This window comes from Protopterus annectens, chromosome 17.part0 (genome assembly GCF_019279795.1).
Source record: "Protopterus annectens isolate FY-2018-M chromosome 17.part0, PAN1.0, whole genome shotgun sequence".
Taxonomy (NCBI): domain Eukaryota; kingdom Metazoa; phylum Chordata; order Ceratodontiformes; family Protopteridae; genus Protopterus; species Protopterus annectens.
The window spans coordinates 68,448,110-68,469,759 of NC_056751.1; the positions used below are offsets into that span (position 1 = coordinate 68,448,110).

Genomic DNA, 21,650 nt, shown 5'->3' on the forward strand with positions numbered 1-21,650 from the left:
GATAACATGATTGACAAACCACAATGCTTTGCCAGAGATGGCCTGCACCTGTCGCCCTTGGGATTTCGGATACTGGCTAAGGCTCTTGCCACCCCTATAGTGCCTTTTTTAGGCAAGATTCAAATGACAAATTCACCACTGTAACAGGTACAAGCAAGCAAAATCTGAGGGTAATGCTACTTAATGCTAGAAGTCTAAACCTCAAAATGTACTCACTCGAGGCACTCCTTAAAATGGAGAACATAGACATCTGTGCAGTAACAGAGACCTGGTTCAAGGCTCCAGAGAGCACCCCTGCATTACCAGGCTATAATTCATACCACACCTTTCGACCACCTAACCTGGACCGAAGCACTAAAGGTGGAGGCATGTCCATATTCATTAAGGATAACCACACCTCCAGGCTAGTTGCTCAGCATAATGCATCTGAGATTATCCAAGTGCAACTAACTCTGGGCAAGACCGCAATGCAAATTGTAGCTTGCTACAGATCCCCCACCATGCCCCAGGATTCCTGCTCCTCATTTCTTGATGCACTGGAAAATATTAGGGTACAACCTAACACCCTAATAATGGGTGATTCCAACTACCCCACCATTAACTGAGAAAACTACTCATGTACCAACTCTTGTGCTCAACATTTTCTGGAATTCATAAATTCCAGTGCCTTGGATCAACTTATCCACACCCCCACCAGGGGCAGCACTATCCTATACCTGGTCATTACCAACAGGTGCAACCGGAGTTCCACACCAGAGGTCAGTTCCTCGTTGGTTAGATCCGACCACAAGCAAATCACCCTAGACATCCACATCCCAAACCCATCCCCCATTAGGGAAACCACCGTAAAAAAATTCTCCAAAGCCAACTGCACACTTCTTAAGACAGAAGTGGCAGACTTCACAACACCCATGCTGAAGGACAATATTGATACGACTGCTGAATCCTATACAATTGCACTTCATAAGCATTTACACGAGTGCATGTATCGTGCAATCCCTAACAGAACCAAGATGCTATCCTCCAAAAAAAGGAAGCCAATCTGGTTGTCCCCTGCTATAAACAAACTCTACAACAGAAGAAAGAAACTGTTGCATAAAAGAGTAAAATCCCATGATTGGGAGAACTCTGTGGTCAGCCTCAGTAAGAAGCTGAGATCCCTCATAAAATCTTCCAAAGCTAATTACGAAAACAAAATTGCCACTGATTCTAAAGACAACCACAAAGCATTCTATAGCTATGTGAAGAATCTCAATGTCAACACTCAGATCTGCTCTGAGTTACAGCACAATGGCACTAAATATACAGAACCAACTGATATTGCCAACATCCTGGCAGATAGGTTCAGTGCTAACTTTACCCCTCTCTCATCCCCTAAAGGGCCCATCTCTATACCGGAAGAATGCAAAGTACCTGTAATCATGGCTGCACAGGTAAAAAACACATTCTCCAAAGCCAAGAACAAAGCATCCATGGGACCTGACAACATCCCAGGCTGCGTTCTACATGAACTACAGAATGAACAGGCACCCCACCTAACTACCATGTTCAATCATAGCCTCACCTCAGGCTTTGTGGCCACTGAATGGCGCACAGCAATAGTTATCCCACTCCACAAAGGGGGAGCCACCACGGACCCTGGGAACTACCGCCCCATTAGCCTGACGAGCCTGGTCTGCAAGGCTATGGAGCATGTCATCATGGAACTTATAAACAATGACATTGGTAATCTCCATACTCTGGACACTACCCAGTTCGGGTTTGTAAAAGGCAGATCATGTCTCCTAAACCTGATAGACTTCTTTGAAGCGGTCACCAAAGCCGTAGATGAGGGTAAGGTGGTTCACACAGCCTATCTAGATCTCGCCAAGGCTTTCAACACCATTCCCCACTCTGGAATTATAGACAAACTCACTAAACTAGGTATAAATCCCTATGTCACACGATGGGCTGCCAACTGGCTCACTGACAGAACCCACACTGTGAAAGTAGCAGACTCTAAATCCAACTTCAGACCAGTGACAAGTGGAGTACCACAGGGTTCAGTCCTAGCTCCTCTCCTGTTAGCCTGTACTTCAGAGAAGTAGATACCAAACACAGAAGGTCTTTGGCTAACAAAGATCACAGATGACTGCAAACTAGGAGCCATAATCAAAACTCCTAACGATGTGGACATCCTACAAAACGGCCTCACTGAGACAGATGCCTGGTGTCAAAGCCATGGCCTCAAGCTCAATTGCCAAAAAGTGCATTGTTATCCCTTTTGGTAAAAACCCTGTACCCATGAACTACCACATAGGCCGTAGTCTACTTAACAGCAAAAGTGTGATAAGAGACCTTGGGACACAGATGGACAGTAGTCTCTCCTTTGATAATCACATCACCACAGTAGTCAGGAAATCCTTCTACATGGCACACCTCATCACAAAAGGTTTCTCATCCAGGAAAAAAGAGGTCATTGTTCCCCTCTACTCATCACTCATTAGACCCATTATAGAATACAACGCCCCTTTTGGTATGTACCTCACAAGACGTCTACAACAACTGGAAAGGCCACAGAAATACCTCACAAAGAGGATTACCAGCCACAAACAGATGCCCTACGCAGACCATCTAAAAAAACTCCAGCTTTACTCTGTCACATATCGCCTACTCAGAGGCGATCTCTGCCTAACATACAAAGCTATGTCAAACCCAGAGCTGTTGGACATGCTCCACGTAAAGAAATCCCAATCCCTCCGAGCTACATGCTCTAGGGACCTAAACCTTGTCACCACAATAAACAGAACATGCTGGAGGGATAGATTCCTGTCCCAGAGACTTCCCATACTCTGGAACAAACTACCTATCTATATCAAACAAAGCTCCTCATTAGCACTCTTCAAGAAAAATCTTGATGATTGGATGGGAAATAGGAAATTCACCCCGGGGATCACATCTGTGGCTCTGCTTGACAGGGGCACAGGAAAATAATTTTCTTGGGTGGCAAAAGCCAGGGTACCATTTGGCTAGGCTTATATAGGCCCTAGGGCAAATAGCCTAGTACCTACCTAAGAACCTATGAACCCATGAATAATTATAAAGTTATCTTTAAATTTTGTTAATAAAGCATATAGTGACATAATAAAGTGCTGTTGGTTGTTGCATGGAGCATAGATGTTTAGCACTAATACTGGTTTTTGAATGGCAGGGTTGGTGTAGACTATATAACACCATCTGCCCTCTTTATCAGTATCAGTTTTAATTATATTGCCTTGGAAATCTTGCTTGATTATTATTGCAACTCCTGCACTATTTGTTTTCCCCTCTGAAGCTGTGATTTGTCTTATCCATTTTTTATTTTCTGTGTTTGCCAATTGTTCATTTGTAAGATGAGATTCTTGAATTAATATTATTTTGACTTTGGTTTTGAATATAAGATGCAAGAATAGATTTCTTTTTGTTTTTTAATGGTAGGCTTTAAAAGTCCATGATTCTAGTTCCTAGATTTATCTCGGTAGTGTCATAAAACATTTATGAATAGTGTGTGTATGGTTATTCAGGTAAACTCGTTTTTCATGTGTTTGATTATGGCACCTGCCTATTCCTGTCCCAACCTAATGCCTAATCATTACTTCTCTGCAACAAGAATAGTGAGGAGAAAGAAAGATGTTTTTAGTGTACGAAAATTTTCCACTTCTATATGTAAGGGAGCATTCTTTATCCGTTGTAATTTTTGTACGAGTCCCCTTACAGTCAGTAATAACAACAAGCAAGTCACTGAGAATTTAAGTCATTAAATAATGACAGACATTTAAATTTCAGACTTCACATCCTTCAGAAAATACATGGTAACTCAAAACCTTTTATTCTAGCAACTTTCAAGTTTATAAGAGCAGTATTTAAATTTTGTCCCTAGTTTTGGATCTTTGTCCCCCCATTATGTTTGACTTTGTCCAGATTTCTTGTGTAAAGCGGTTGAGAGGTATGTGTGTGTATGCATGTGTGTGTGTGTGTGTATAAAGATAGAGGCTGGATAGGGGTTGGTACATTTCTGCTAAGCAAACTACTCATTAAAATACTTTCCCCCGACAAACTACATTCTCTCTTTTTATTTCACGGGGAAGTCCAAAATAAATGTTCCCGTAAAGATAGATTACACTCATTTCTCTGTCATGGGGGTGAGGGTGAATGTAACAAACCCTCGTGAAATCAAAATGCAATGATGACAAAGTCCTTTTTACTAAATTTATAATTTGGGAGCTCTCATTGCCTCCCGTCCTCAGGAACAATTACTTGATTGGTTCATATACCGCAATGCGGTATATGAGCCAGTCAAAAACTATGTAGCACAGCCAATGCTGTTCAATGCAGAAGAGCAGAGCAGCTATTTGTATACCGCATTGCCAATTGGCAGCAATCATGGTATACAAACCAATCAAAAGCCATGTAGCGGAGCCAAAGCTATTCAATGCGGAACACTGAGTTCATTTATGGTTGAATGTGGAGCATTCTGCATAATCTGGAGCACTTGGCTGCTCAGACTATCACCCAACAGTCTCTATCCATACTATATAGTATAAATGCAATACACTGATGCTCTGAAATTGTTCACTAAATGACATGCTGCCCAACTGATGTAAACTTTCTCTGCTTCTGTGCAATGTACAATTGTCTATGCCATAGTTATTCAATATTTAAATATTATATTATTTTTCCATCACTGTAATTCTCATATACGTGTATTGCTATATAGTTTTCACATAGTAATACGTCTTATTCTTTGTAATATATATGTAGAGGAGCCTTTCTCCCTGGGACTCCACTAAAAATGGGCCAACAGCCCAGTCGCACATTCCTGGTAAACAAATTTAAAATAAAATAAATAAATAAATAGTAGTGAGGTGCTACATGTTGCTGTATGTGATACCAGACTAATTACATTCCATTATACAAATGAGGGCTGTAGAACGATCCCCTCAGTGAATCAGAATTGTGCATTATAGTTTCCACCAAGGATGTTATTTCCCCACAGCACTCCTTCTGGAAGAGTGCCATTTGCAACCTTAGAGAGCTACTTCACAGACTTGCAATTACTCATAGAAAACAGAAGACTGTGGCTGGGAGTCATAGACAAGCAATAAATATCAAGTGTCTTATAACATGACATGGTCTGTAGCTGCTTAAATATGAAGCAGGGTATACATAGCACTGATGCTTAAAGAAAATGATTGCATAGTAAAATGGTGAAGCCACAACATGAGGACAGCAGGCATTAGGCAGGATCATACCTCTCAACCTCTTAGAGCAAGAAATCTGGACAAAGCCATGAATAAAAGTGGGACAAAGGCCCAAAAAATAATATCGCTCTTACAAATTTAGAAAGTTGATAGAATAACAGGTTTTGCATTAACATGAATTTTCTTAAGGGTATGAAGTCTGAAACGCAAATGCCTGTCATTATTTTTCTAACTTCAGTCTTTAATGATTTTCCACTAATTTGCCAGAAAAACACAATTTTATGAAAGACAGACCAAAAATATAAGGCAAAAATTTGGACATTCTGTAAAAATCTGTATAGTTGAGAGGTATGCAGGATCAGTGGAGGAGTCGTGCTAACAAAGTGCATATAATCCACGTAGTTGATGTCACAGGAAGGACATGAAAGTGTGTCAAAGCTTTCTCAAGGCTATGAATGCTCACACAGTGAAGCGCTTCATCTCTGCCACATGCACAGAGTGGAAGGCAGGCCACACAAAGTGTTTACCCAATTAATTATATAAATGGAGAGAAAAGGGGGAGTCAAGAAAATAAGAAAGGGAGAAAAGTAAGCAGATGAAAACACAAAAAGCTAGCTGTAAGGAATGAATATTGGAAGGGCATTTTTATTTTATTTTGTTTTTTGTTTTTGTGTGTGGCTCCCATTTTCATAGAAGAAGAGGAATGGTAGCTGGGGAAGTTAGTGAGGAATGGTTGTGGGAGGGCTTGAGGGAGAAAGAATGGTTGTAGGGTCCAGGGCTGTAGCTAGCCTATATGGCACCCAGTGAAGTTCCCCAAACTGCAGCCCCTCACAACTTTCAGTTGTAGAGCAAAAAAAAGTCTTACTTTCACTTTGAAGACCACACAGAAAATAAATAAAATAAAATACAATAAATAAATAATATCTTCTTGGAATTGCAGCAAACTCTCTGCTGCAGTCAAACTACCACACACTTAGTGCTTCTTCTCGGATTTGACTGCAAATGCAGTTCCAGCATTCCATAAATAAATGCTGGTACTGCACCATTGGCATGCATTGATCTTGGCCCCTGACAGCATCAGGAACAAGGACTAGAAAAAAACAGGTCTTCACCTTAAAACAAAAAAAAACAAACAAAAAAAAAAACAGTTGTTTTATTTTGGGACTTTAGCAAGTAGCTTGCTACAGTTAAACTACCATACCCTCATGATAGCCATGATTGCAAAACCTGATTTGCCTCATATTTTTGTCCTGCTAAATGCAGCATTTTAATTTTATGGTAAATTATTGTGGATTACAGTGAGTAATGCCAGCCTTAGCTGATGCGTTCACCTCCTAAGTAGTGGCCACAGATGCCACTAATGAGACCTCCAGGTCACCTTCATCAGGCTGACTTCTGTCCCCCTGCTTAGAAGCATGCCTGGTAACCATTACTGACCCAGTTATAAAGGCATTGACTGACACAGGATATAGTGGCTGTCAGCAACCCTCTACCATAACTGGTCCTGCAGAAGGAAGAGGAAACATAAAGAAAGCACATTAAGTACACAGATATTTTACACATACTACTAAAGCCACACAGTTCAGTAGTGCACATGTCATATACCTCCCACTGACAGGAGAGATGCTGTTGTATTTTGCGACATCCATCTGCAAGGACTTCTGAGCTCTTTTAAATTTGAACAAGTACAGTAACATGCAGAATTCAGTTGTCGACAGCCTTTTCTTCGTTGTGATCCCTCTTTTTTATTTGATAAACTGCTACATGCAAAGCACATTTGGTCACTTTGTTTCAAACAGTGATAATTTTTTAAGCCTTGATAAGAGAGAGAAGAATCAGTTTCAGACTAAAACAATATACTTCAGAAACAAGGTTTCACTGTGACTGTAAAAAAATGTGTCATTCCCTTATGAGTTTGTTTTTTTAAGAATTTGTGACACAGGTGTAGTTAGGTATGCTTTCTGTAATGAATATAATGCATTATATTTTTTCCTGATCATTCCTCAAAATGTGGGTATTATAGGAACAATAAGATGTATGCAACTGTTTAAGTAAACTGATTCAGTACAAATCTCCACATAACTTTCTTAGAAATAAGATTACTCACCTAAAGTGTTTATGGTGGCAGAGTGAAAAAAATTAAATTGATTTACGAGCTCCTTGTTCAGTGTATAACAGAGACATTTATATTTTCTTAATGTATATTATGGTGGGAGTGTCTGCATTTCCTTACCTTACCATAACCATCTTCTTTAAATTATAGTCTAGACGTGACTCTGTTTTTGAAACTTTTGAATGTCTCCAGCACTTCCCAAAAAAACTCAGGTTCCACACCATCGACATACAGTCATTGCAAACAGTATGAAAAGAGTCTTACCACTGTCTTTCTGTTTCTGTTCCTGTAGGTATCCCATTATTCTTTTTGCTAGCACATCTATCCCTAAAATAACCAGATAGTGGGCACCCTTGCATTGACATTTCTACCTGTACTAATGGATTCTGGTTTGTGGTGTAGCACATTCACCCACCTTTTGAACTTGGTTCCGTATCCCACCTCCTTCAGTACCTTATACTGGTCATTCTATATAGTTGAATGCTTTTTTGTGTCAAACAAAGCCATAACTTGGGTTGCGTGAAGGGGGAGCTACCCCATATGCAAGGTGTTAGATAGTATGATCAGCAGTTGCGTTAGGGCACAAGTGCATACTGGCATTCAGTTGAGAAGCTATGGATGATATCATGGCTTCTTAAATGAATGCTGACACTGCATTCACACTTTAATTAGAGCTCAGCATGTTAATAGCTTAGCGGCTGTGGCAAACAGTTTGCTATAGTTATTGAATACAGAATACCCTTTTTTCCAAGTTCAAGAAGACTTTTTTTGTCTTCAATTTTGGATTGAGGATAGTTTCAGACTGGGGAATTGCTCAGGGTGCCAGATGACCCAACTATGACTCTGGTCTCAAACTCATCTGTTCTTCTGTCATGGTTCTGTTTTCTTAACCCTGCCTTGAAAAGTCTGTTTAAGCTATTCATTGACAGCTACCTGTTCATGAATCCTGCCTAACTATTCTGAAGGACTCTTGGGATGATTAGCTTGTGTGGTAGCTACCATTTTCAGTAGAATTTTTACATCTCTATTTATTGGTGAGATTGTGGAAGTATCTGCCTGGATCCATTATTTACATTTCTTTTTTTTTCAGGATTTCCAGTATTGCCTATGTCTTTGAATGCATGATTCTTTTCTGTTCCTCTGTTTTCTGTAATGTTAATGCAATATAATCTTTCACTGACTATTTTCTTACGTTGTCATATTCACTGAGCAATCTGTCAGGTTTTGTGAAGTCTTTCTGCTTCCTACATTCTTTATAGTTATTCTCATTTCTTCTTCTGTGATAATTACATCTGCTATCCACTGGTCTTCTTTTTTTAGTGTTTCCTATTATCATAATGTACATGCTTCACTGTCATTGCTTCCCTTCTTAGACCCATACATCTCATGATAATACCATACAAATCTCCTCTCTTAACCTCTACTTGTATGGCAAGTTATTTTAACTTGCATAGTTTAAAGCTTCCAAAATGGTTGTGGCATCTTCCTACATTTGAATTTCTGTACCAGATATTTTCTGCCTTATCTTCATTCATCAACCACACTTCTTCTCTTTTAATCCGTCTTCCTCTGTCACTATAACTTGCATATTCTCAAATTTATTCATGAGCCTAACTTTCTCTGTTCTTTTTTTCACCCATCTTCCTTTTCTTCTCTTTGCATCTGACATAGTAATTCTACAATACTCATTCTCTCCTCAATTTCTTTCTCCATAATTTTCTGCATTGTGTATCAGTCATCCTCTTATAGACATGATCAGCTAATCCATATCTCTACCTTTTTTTTAATATCTAAATAAATTAGCTGAATTGTTATTCTTATCCTTTCAGTTAGTCTTGCCTGCTTTTTCTTTTCAGTCTTCTATTTACATTCTGTATCCCATTTCTATTTTATTTATCTGTTAAAGTCATAATATCTTCTAAAATGGAGCATGGTCACCAATACTTTTTTCAAAGACTTGCACTCCTTTTATCCATTTTCTATTGTCTGCATTAATCAATTTTTTGTAGCCATCTTCTAGTTTCATAAATATATTGCCTTAATCCTATGTTGGTTTCCCTTCAGATATCTTTCCTCTAGTATTTGGCTGTTCCATACTTGATCACCTTGACTTTGTTTTATTCCCTTTTTCTAGCACACTGTCTATTGTCTTATCTAATGTAGTGCTTAGGTAACCATCTACTATTTTGACAGTCGGTGTTGGTAACCATCTACTATTTTGACAATTGGCGTTCCTTCCATATTCCTCAATTCTGATGAATTTCTTCTTGTCCTGGTGAGGAGCATCAAATTATCATGTTTTCCATATCTTTCTTTTTATCTTTATCTTTCACATAATTCCTCTGCCTTTTCCTCATGACTTCATCTGGTGCTGAGCTTTATTTGTTATTCCTAATCAATATTGCTAACTTCATAGTTTCTCTCTGCTCCATTCATCGTCTGTGATATGTCTGGTTACTTACTTAGTAATTTAGATCCCCTCTCTTATTTTTAATGTAGTCAGTTGTACAATTCTGTATCACCATCCCTCACAACAGTTTCATAATTATCTTTTCTTTTATCAGTCTTGATATTCCCCAACATTTGTTGTGACCATAATCCCTCTCCCCAAATTTCTCTTTATTGTATTACTCACCCTCCATTCTTATTCCCTAGCCCATCTTCCCCCTCTCCTGAGCAATACCTTAAACATCTGCTCTCCTGTTCTTGGGCTTTGCAGTTCTACATACAGTTCCATAAAGCTGATCTGCCATTGGTTCTCCTAAACTGTAGCCATCAACAACTCCTTCCCTTTCCATTTTGTGCATACCTTAGCATTATCTTTTTCCCCATCCTTATCTTAAACAATGGAATCCCAGATATGCTATCTAACTTCACTATATTCCTAATTATTTTTAATCTGATTTTTTTACCCCATTGTACCACTACCTCTCAACAGTATTTTGTTTCTTGTACATCTTCTTCTTCACCCCCCTTTATTTGTCATAGTTTTGAGGACAGACTTACTGTTTATAAGATGACATTCAGTGGGTTCACCTGACATTTACTGTGCATTTATTCTCACTTCTATTCTCATGCTTAAGCTGTCTCTACTCCCTTGCCCACACATCCATTCATGCCAATTCTGGTAGTGCATTCTCCTTTTGTTTTTTTTTTTTGTTTTAGTTCCCCTACACCTTGCATATGTATTCTCATAAACTGCCCATTCCATTGCAGCATTCTCTCTCTCCCTCTACATCATGTTCTCATTCTTACTTTCTTTTTTCACTCTCCTTTAGCAGTGTTTGCACTCTCTTTATCCCTTGTACAAATATTAGAGTTTAGAAAAAAAACTTAGCCTTTGTCTGCTTAACTTAGCCATTTCTTTTCTTCTGCATTTAGCAGCTGGCCTTCTCCTGCACTTATCTGTTTGCTCACTCAGCAAAGTATGGAGAAAAGAAAAAGCAAATGTTACCTGCTATCATATCTTCTTCTGATTCTTAGTATTTTGTTTGCTTTATATTCCCATCTTGATTGATTTATGTTTCTCTTGCTCCTACTTCCCATCATTTGTAAGCCATATGTGCTGTTTTCTTTGAGAAACCATTCATCTGTTCTCTGGTCTAACCTTTTAAATACCTCAGCAGTTCTTCACTTTCACTGCTGCTGGAGGTTCTTCTCCCTTGGGTCTCTCTTGTATTTCTTGGTGCTATTTGATAGCCACCTTCCCAGATTATAACATTTTATTTACATCTAGTTATTATCTGTTATTGTATTTTAGCTTTATATAGTACAGTAAACAAAAATCCTCATTTTGATCTGTAATTTTAAAATCCTAACCTTTAAACCCACTATGAAAATGCATCTGTTAAAATCTATTAATGTGATGATCAGAAAAACACCCAAATTATTGGTCCTCCCTCACTTTTATACAGGTGAGATGTGTTTCAAACAAACAATCTGGAAACAACATCTAAACAATCCCTTACAACATCTTTGACTCCCTGCTTCCAAGAAAACCATTATAATAAGGGAAATCCTGTGTAACATCAAGTTGTTATTAGAAAGGCACTCATCTATCAGAGAATAAATAAAAAATAGTTTATTAAACTAAACAGGCATGTTATTCTTCCTGAAGAGAGGTCTGCTGCAAGACTCCAGTTTTAGGAATTATACCTCTGAAAATGATGGCAACTTTGCTGTGGCCACTCCTGATATGCATGGGTAAGGTAATGTCTGATGCATACTATGGCTAGTCTGTGCATTGTATTGTGTAGCAGTTCATACATAATTTTATTCTCTATTATCTGTGCCATGGCCCATAGTTGTGGACCAGATGTTGCCTTTGGTAATGCTGCTGTATATTGTACCCATCTCTGCCTTGCATGTCTTCTCACTGCTGCCTGCTCCTCCTACTACTCTGCCTGGCTGCTGTGCTCCTCATTTGCTCCCCAACATGTACAGATGGCCCTTTGGTGTTGAGGCTGTTTCTTCACAAGCAAGTTATGCAACATGATGCACACTACAAATACTTGGCTACGGGTTGCTTTGTGCACAGTATTATATGCCATCACTGGGAGTTGTGAATATGATTCTCCATCCAACACCATATGTGGCATCCCCTGCAGGACACAGTGGTACCACCATTATATGTGACTTGCTACCAGTTTGCATAGTGACCAACAACTGTCCTTTCCAGATGGATCCTCCTACAGCAATGGTGACCACAGATGCATCCATTCTAGGGTATGATACAGGTTCATAGGTTCATAGATGTTTACTAGGCTAATGACCACAAGGACCTTTTTAAGACTAGCCATGCATCCCAAATCTCTCACAAGTTCTGATACCCTTGATAAGTGTAAGCATGGGCCCGGGAGATGAACCATTTACAGGTTACTTGTGTCCATTAGAGACATAGGTGCTTAACCAGAGATAAATTTCTGGTTTCCCATCCAATTGTCCAAGTTGTACTTGAATTGGCTTAGTCTCTGGGATACATACCTATCTCTCCAGCAGGTCCTATTTATATCACAGGCAAGGTTTAAGTATTTAGAATGGGTAATTCTGGTGCTGTTTGTTTTGTGGATATGCAGGAGGTCCATTACAGTGAGGTCTGACAATGCCCTGTATGCCAGGCATAGATCTCCCCTCAAAAGCTTATAGGAGACAGAATACAGTGATAGGGCCATGAGGTGGTCTGCATAGGATATTTTACTTATGCCCTGTATTCTTTTAGTGAGAAACCTCTGTGGACTTCCAATTGTTGGATATGCCTGGCTAGGTACATACCCATGGGGGCATTGTACTCAATGATAAGTCTGATGAATGTCAAATACAGTGGAACAATGCTTCCTTGGACTTAAATGATATACCTTTGTTTATAAGTTGCACAACACAGAATGATTTTCTCACCACTGTAGACACATGATGGTCAAAGGCTAGATTACTATCTATGTGTGTCCCTAAGTCCCTGACTACTGGGTCAACTCTAAGGGGTGTGTTGTCAATATGATAGTTACCAGGGATAGATGACTTCCCAGAGGATACTATTATGCATTTCTTGGTGTTTAGTTTTAGTCCATGGCTCTGACAGCAGTTGTTTGTCTGTGTCACCCCCTCCTATAGAACCGTTGTGTCAGTGTGAGATTCAATAACAGCTCCTAATTTGCAATCATCTGCAAATTTAGTCAGCCAGAGACCACTGACATTGGCCTTGACTTCTGAGAAATAAATGCCAAAAAGGAGTGGTCCAAGGAATTTGATGGGAAGATGGTCCAAGGATTTCGAAGGGAAGATGGTCCAAGGTACATGGTCATTGACAGAGACCAGTCTTCACATCAGTTGCTTGGAGAGGAGGGCAGTCTCCTAGAGTTGCATGCATTTCAGGGTCTGCTCCCCACGGGTGTGATATTCATTCAGACAACATGACTATTGTATGGTACATTAACAGACAGGGAGGAACCCATTCTTACCCTCTTTGTTGAGAAGCCATGAGAGTTTGGCAGTGGGCAAAATCTTCACAGTGCTTTCTAATTTTAATGCACATCCTGGAGACCACCAATGTACTTGCAGACATATTGAGCAGAACACTTCTAATGCCTCACAAGGGGTCCTTCAATCTTGCAGTGGCACAAATAATTTTCAGCCACTGGGGCCTACCTGTCTGCGACCTCTTTGCCTCCTATCTGAACAAAAAAAAAATGCATCAGGTACTTTGTCATGATTTCCCTACAGGAAGAATCACAGAGGAATGATCTGTTCCACAATTGGCCGTGGGGCTCCTGCATGCTTGTTCCCCATTACCTCTAATGAACAGGTTCATACAGAAGGCCACACAGTGCAAGGCCGCAGTTATTTTCATTGCACCATTTTGGCCTGAAAGGCTTGTTACCCTCCCTGTGGCCTCGTCTAGTACATTCACGATGGAAGCTTGATCAATATCCAGATCTCCTATCCCATCCCTCTGAACTATCTCCTCTGGATCACATTTCCATGAAGTTAACGATACGGTATCTCCAATTTTAATCTTAGCCAGAGGCACCAGGCTTCCTATGGTTTCTGAGAAGCAGACAGAATGTTGACCACTGCAGAAGAAAGCCTGGTACCTCGGGCTAAGATTAAAATTGGAAAGTTTATCAAACCAGCAAATTGAAGAGATTTTCAACTTGGACCCATTCTAAGGAGCTAGATCCTTTTTCAGCTACAGTGCCATCTTTACTTGAATTTCTGTCTGATCTCTTTGACAAAGGCTGCAGTTAAGAAACTATCAAGATTCAGTTGGTTGCTATTTCCAATTTCGATGTTGGCATTAATGACACGTCTGTTGCATCCCTTAAGATCTCAAAATCATAAAATCATTCTTTAAGGGTACATTTTTATAAAGATCTCCCATAGGGATCCAGCACTTCCATGAGACATTTGCATTCTCTTACAAGCCCTCACACAACCTCCTTTTCAGCCCATTAACAAGGTAGACGTAAAATTTCTATTTTAGAAAACTGTTTTTCTAGTTGCAGTAATATCAGCCAGATGAATATCAAAATTACAGGCCCTTTCTTCAAAACCTCCATTTCTGTTTTTTTTTTCACAAGGACAGGGTTTCCCTTAGAACTAATGTTTCATTTATCCCTAAGGTTGCATCTGGTACTAACTTAAACAATTCTATACATCTCTTGGTATTTTCGTCAAGTTACTCCACCAAAGGAGAATACCACCTTCATTTATTGGATGTTCATAGATAACTCAGATTCTGTATTCACAGGACAAAGGATTTCAGAAAAGATGACCAATTATTCATTTCTTTTGTTAGGCAAAAAAATTGGGAAAAGTAGTTTCTAAGGTAAACCTGTCCACGTGCCCTTCAGACTGTATCTCCTTTGTATTCCAAATGAAAAGGCACACTCAGTGAGAGCAATTTCTACTTCTTAAGCCTTCAATAGAGGATTATTAGTTGACATTTGTGCAGCAGCTATCTGGGCAATAGGACACATCTTTGTGTCCCACTTTAAGTTGGATAAGCAGGCAAGATCATGCTCGTCTTTTGGCTCCACCATCCTTAGGAAAGTCCTTCCCTGATACTACCCAGTTAACAGCTTAAGATTCTGGCCCATATGTTTGAATGGACAAGAATAGACAACATTGGATACAAAAGTTATGTGCTTACCATAATGTTATATCCATGTTGTTTCATTTTCTTCCACTTCAAACTCCCTCCCTCCAACCCCTTTCCAAATGTCACCTTTGGCTTCTAAATGACGGAGTGGAGCTTAATTCCTATCTGAGCACAGTCTCATTAGACTAAATGCCTTTCATTAACCACTTCGACTAGTAGATTTTTTTCTTTCTGTTACATTTTTTTCTTTTCTTTTCCTAGGTTGCTTCATTACACTTCATACACACACATACATCTCTCTCTCTGTGTGTGTGTGTGTGTATATATATATATATATATATATATATATATATATATATATATACACATATAGACAAACATAGTTTAAAATCTTACGCCTATTTAGGAGCAGACTCAATCTGAGTATCCTTGGTTCAACCTAGGGTAATATTTGTAGGGGAAGAGTCAGGGCTGTTGAACTAATAAGCTTAAGATTAGCACTGTGGTTGGATCCTGTCAGATCTGAAAAACCACGTTTGAAGATGAGACAACAAGGATCTAATGTTATGGCAAGTATATAACTTTCATTTACATGCACAGCCATCGTATCGCCCTGCTGCTGTGCAAAGTTTTGTGAAACACACTCTTATTTTACAGTTATCCCACATAAATTTAAAACATTGTTCAATTTCTTATACATTTTTCTTTGCAGTTCATATATCACAGAATAACTTGATAAATTAAAATCAGAAGTCATCTAGCCACTGTTGTGATATCTAAGAACAATATAACTTTGCATGTTTGGTGGTAAAATTACAGGTTTAAAGGCACCTAAAAATAATTGTATAATAGGAATAATGTTTGGAGAACTGGGAGCTATATCTCTGAGATAAACTCCTGACTTACTTAAGCATTTAATCCCTCTGTCTTCACCTTTGGTTCATAGGTCGGTACTAGGCTATCGGCCCTAGGGCGTATACAACCCTAGCCATAACAATTCCCTGGCTATTTCTTCCCACAGTATTTACTTCCCTGGACTCCTGTCTAGCAGAGCAACTGACGTGATCGCTGGGGTGAATTTCCTATCACCCATCCAATCATCAAGGTTCCTTTTGAAGAGGGCCAAAGAGGCACTCTGCTTGACATGTATGGGTAGTCTATTCCAGAGTCTGGGGAGACTCTGGGTCAGGAACCTATCCCTCCAGCATGTTTTGTTCATTGTGATGACAAGGTTTAGATCCCTGGAGTGTGTGTCTCTGAGGGATTGGGATTTCTTTAAGTGTAGCATGTCCAACAGCTCTGGGTTTGACATAGCCTTTTATGTTAAGCAGAGATCACCTCTGAGTAGATGATATGCGACAGAGTATAAGTGGAGTTTTTTTAGACATAGGGCATCTGCTTTAGGCCTGTGATTCTTTTAGTGCGGTATTTCTGCAGCCTTTCCAGTTGTTGCAGATAGGTACATACCAAATGGGGCATTGTATTCTATAAGGGGTCTAATGAGGGATGAGTACAGTGGGACAATGACCTCCTTTTTCCTGGATGAAAAGCCCTTAGTGATGAGCTGTGCCACATAGAAGGATTTCCTGACTGTTGTGGTGATGTGGTTATCGAAGGTGAGACCACTGTCCACCTGTGTTCCTAAGTCTCTTATCACACTTTCGGTGTTTAGTGTACTGCCACCTATGTGGTAATTCAAGGGTACATGTTTTTTCCCAAAGGGGATAACTATACATTTCTTGGCATTGAGCTTGAGCCCATGGCTCTGGCATCAAGCATCTGTTTCTGTAAGGCCCTTTTGTAGAATATCCACATCATTTGAGGATTCAATAATGGCTCCCAGTTTGCAGTCATCTGCAAACTTTATTAGCCAGAGTCCCTTTGTGTTGGCCTGTACTTCAGAGAAGTAGATGCCAAACAAGATCAGTCCTGGGACTGAACTCTGAGGTACTCCACTTGTCACTTGTCTGGAGCTGGATTTGGAGTTGGAATCAAACCTTGGCACTTATGAATAAATCTCACCGTAATTTTTCTTCCATGGCATTATACCTATAAGAAATCACAATAGGTATAATTGTGACTTTCTTATTTTATCATATAGGTAGGGAACGTAGTGTGATTTTTTTCATTCTGAAGAAGTCATTTATACCATTGACGAAAGCGCTAAAGTGTGTTTTAATAAAGAGGAGCCATCATCCTGCAACTTGTCTTTTGGTTTGTTTTTCTAATTTTCCTGGTTTGGAGTGTATTCCGGTTGCTGCTAAATATATCCAAAGTTTCTGCAAATGTCTTCTGATTGTCCTGAATAACATAAACTGAAACAGTCTTTATTTGACTTGTCTTCTGTACTTGGCTCAAGTGCCTGTATTGTAGCTTCCTTTCTGAAATGCTGGATATTTCTGTATGTCATCTGTATGTCAGGTCAAACTAACTGACTGACTGACTTCCCTAATTGTATCTGAAGTATATCTTAATAATACCAAAACCCTGTAATGCTTTACAGGCCTCCTTAGCCATGGTTATCAGGCCTTGTCTTGCATGTCATATGCTTTATTTAACATTCCATTAAGGAACATTTTGTAGCTGGCAAGATTGTATCTTTCCTTTGAGAAATGAACATTCTTTATTTCTGTATTTTCTGCACATTTTATGCTTATTTTCCTTTGTAATAAACTGTCTTTCCTAAAATGTCTGACACTACATATTTTGCCTTTTAGTTTGCATAATGTCTAATAACTACTTTAAAATGGAGGTCTCTAATCTAACAAGCTGATTAGCAGTTTATTTCTTATTGCAGGACAAAATAGCTGACAGTCTATTTCAAAACAGACTATTTCTAGGTGGTTGTCCTCAGCTATTGTCTTTTGTTATACCCAGCAAGGTAATTTATTTTCAGGTAGTGTTAAGACACATTCTGCTATAGCCTTGGCATCTATGATGGCATATTAGCAAGGGGTGGACTGTAGAAACATTCTAGAGGCAGCAAATTGGTCCTCTGTACATACCTTTACAAAGCATCACAAACATTCTTCAGGGGCTCCTGAATCCTTATCCTTCTTTCTCCCAGGTTGGATATGCTTTAGTAATCTACCCATATAGAAGAAAAGGCTAATACAGTAATGAGAATAATGAACATCGTACAGCTGTACAAGTTTCACTTGCCATAACAGTAAATGTTCGAATAGCCACACCCACTAACCATCCCTCTTCTTTTGTATATACTTGCTGGCATATAAAATTTTGGATTAGTGTTATATTATGAGTAAGCTCTTTCTCTCTTTATGGGCAAGAAAGTCCTGAGATTTTCTTCACTCTGTTAAATTACCTACCTTGGGCTGACCAATCAGCAGTCAGAGTGAAGGTGTTGGAGGAAGCCAGTTGTATCCTAGGCAATATGCAACCCATTTAACCAAAATACTGCAGCAGTGAGGAATTTGAACATCTACTGTTATGGTAAGTGCAACATACACCAATTCTACTTTCTCCCTTCTTTTGAAATTGATCAAGGCAATTACCACAAGCTTCCCCATACGTTGGATTTAATCACACAAGACCTGAATTGTTTGATACACCCCCATCCTGAAAACACTTCAGTTAAATGCTTGGATGACATAGTTTTAATGCTCTTTAGGTACCTTTTTTCTCAAAGGACATACAGCAGACAGTAAAGGAGACAAAAAAAAAAACTGCTGCTAGAAAATCATATATGCGCAAGTAAAAAAACTTTTCTAGTTTGTGCCTCTGATTCTAGATCATTTATGTGAGTTATTACCCTCTGGTCTTTCTTACTCTTCTATCAAGATATATCTTTAAGCCATTTCTGCTTATCTGCCCTTTCTACCTGTCCTCAAGTCAAGCAGTTTTTGAAAAGGGTTTTACATATTAATAAAATATATAAAAAAATAGAAAAGACCAAGCTATTACTTTTTTACCAAAAACAAAATCTCACCTGAAGCCATCTTTCACCATCACTTCCCATAACAAAATCCCTATCTCAGTTGAAAGTCACACTAAACTATTAGGAGTCATTATTGATGATCATCTAAAATTTGACTTACATGTCCTAAGTAACATTAAGAAAACCAATCAAAAACTTGGTCTCCTTTATAAAAATAAAAACTTTCTTGCAAGCAAAGCTAAAATAGCTCTTTCACACTTCTACCTATTACCTGCTGTTCCTTATGGCTCTCAAATTCTCACCAATCTACAGGCTACACTTAACAGTTAAACTAGAATCCACTTACAACAAGGTACCTAAATTTGTTGCTGAAATGCCATACTCATCTCATCACTCCCTCGCTCTCACGAAACTGAACTGGTTAGAATTACCACATAACCTCCTACTTTCTCAGCTCCAGATAATTCATTCTATTCTTTACCAGCCCACTTTTTGTCCCAGCATCTCCTCTATAATCTCTCACTTCACCCCTGCAAGAACACTCCGGTGTTCTGAACATCTCCTGTCCATTGACAAACCCATGATTAACTCAGGAAAAAGCCTTTATAACTATCTGCCTGCTGTGAACTGGAATAAATTACCACTAGGCATCTGTCTCCTTAGACCCAAACCCCAATTCAGAAAGGCAGTAAAAATCACTTAAGCAAAACTAAACTATGTCAGTGCTATCTCCCACCTGATTGACTCACCTCTCTTAGCTACTCTATCTCTCTCCTTTTTTTTTTCTAAACACTTTTTCTTTAATTTGTAAATTATCTTTCCTTCCTTTTCGCCTCTATTCTCTTTTAGTATTCTTTTTGTTACTTAACGTCTTTTTCTTTCGTACTATACTAGTTTATCTTGTCTCTGGTATATGACTTATAAACAGTCAAATGAATAAGCTTAGTAATCTTTTCTTATTTATATCTACACTCTTATCAATCGTGTTTGCCCTATAATTATAACCATCTGTATTCTTGTACTCTGCATTGTACCTACACATGCTATAATGTTGATTCTTATCTCCATGTATTTTTAACCTGCTTTAGTTATTCTGTGTATGTTTCTTGTTTTATTTATTGAATATTAAGTCAACTTTATCGTATGTATTTACTGTGGAGCTTTTATCGCCGGGTCTCCAATGAAAAAAGGCTCTGTCCCAGCTGGACCAACCCGGTCAGCAAATGTCAAATAAAATAAATATTCTTCTGTCTATAAAATAGGTGGCTCCTCCTTGAGATCTTAACTTTATGCTTGAAAAACTAATGCTTCTTCCATTTGAATCAGCTCATCAGGCTGAATTGACGTTCTTCATTTGGAAAACTGTGTTACTCATTACTGTGACTTCTGCAACAAGAGCATCTTGACTTACAAGCTCATGTTCCACAAGGACAGGATTTCTTTGAGAACTAAACCTACTTTTATGCCTAAAGTGTTTTAAGAGTCTACCCTACTCTTCCTATATTATTTCTAGAACCTAACAAGATGGAATGAATCCTGCATAGTCTGGATGTCTAGAGGTGGCTCAACTACTAGAAAAATCCTTCAGAAAATCTGATCATCTGTCTCCTGTAAAGATAAAAAATAGGGCAACCAGTGTCAAAGCAGACAGGTTCTCGATTATTGTCTCTTGCTACTTCTTTTTGCTATTATTATCACAACAAACCACTTCCAGGCAGGATTAGGACCTGCTTTGGCTACTTATGTGGCTTTCTGGAAAAGGGTAGACTCTAGAAGTATTTTAAACGCTGCAACTTGGCCCTTTGTGCATGCTTTCACACTGCATTATAAACTTTTTCAGGTCCAAAACAAGCTTTGCTTTGACCATTCTCCAAGGTCTCCTGAACTCTTCAGTTCTTTCCTACTCTTCATTATTTGTTTCTGTGTTATAGTAAGCTACCAAAATAGTTTATGTTACTGCAACAGTGATATATTATTGAACATAGTACAGTTGGGTAAATAAATTTACCATAATGCTAGATGTTCTAATAGATCATTGTTGCAATAGCAGTCCTCTCCCTCCATACTTCTAGTTTTGTCCCTGATGTATTGTCAGGGTGTGGATGTATATACCCTTTGTTATTTATATTTAGAACCATGAACTGTGGTGGTGGTGCTGCGGTAGTATTGTCGCCTCACAGCAAGACGTTGTGCCATTCGATTCTCAGCTAGAGTGTCTTCTGTGTGGAGACATGCGTGAATGGGCATACCTTTGTTGAAGGTTGTGCATCAGGGCTGGCAAACTCGGCACGTAAAAAAAATCTACTGCCAATTATTAGTGGACCGGAGTTCCGCTGTGGCGACCCCTAACCGGGAAAAGCCGAAAGACACAAACAAAGCAAGGAAAATAAGGGACTCATAAATTCAAGGCTATAATTGGGATGGTGTTCAAGAAACGTTTGCTGTTTTTGCAGATTATACTATTTTTTACTAGATGTATTTCCTAGCATGTTTCCTTTCAGAGTTATAACTCTTCCGTCTTGAGGCATAAGCCAAGTAGCTTAGTCTACTGCTGCAGTGATGTATTACAGCATTTACTGTTATGGTAAGTTTATTTACACAACTGTACTTTCCTGTATACCACAATTCAATTTAGCACTTGCCAATTTGTGATTTAGTTAAATTCTTCATTGTGTTCCTGGTTGTTGTATCTGTCTTCATTTTCAGTTTGTACTTGTGGCATGCAATTGAATTATTGTTAAACATTCTTTGTTTTGCTGTTTGTCTTTTCTGCCTCCATACTGCAGCCTGATGCTGCAAAGCTATTCTTCTTTCTTTCTCTGTATA

General features: G+C 38.9%; 1 protein-coding gene across 1 annotated transcript in view; it reads left to right on the forward strand.

Moving 5' to 3' along the window:
• DNAH6 (dynein axonemal heavy chain 6) overlaps nucleotides 1–21,650 on the forward strand; it is a 5,071,261-nt gene that overhangs the window by 3,380,987 nt on the left and 1,668,624 nt on the right. The window lies entirely within an intron of this gene.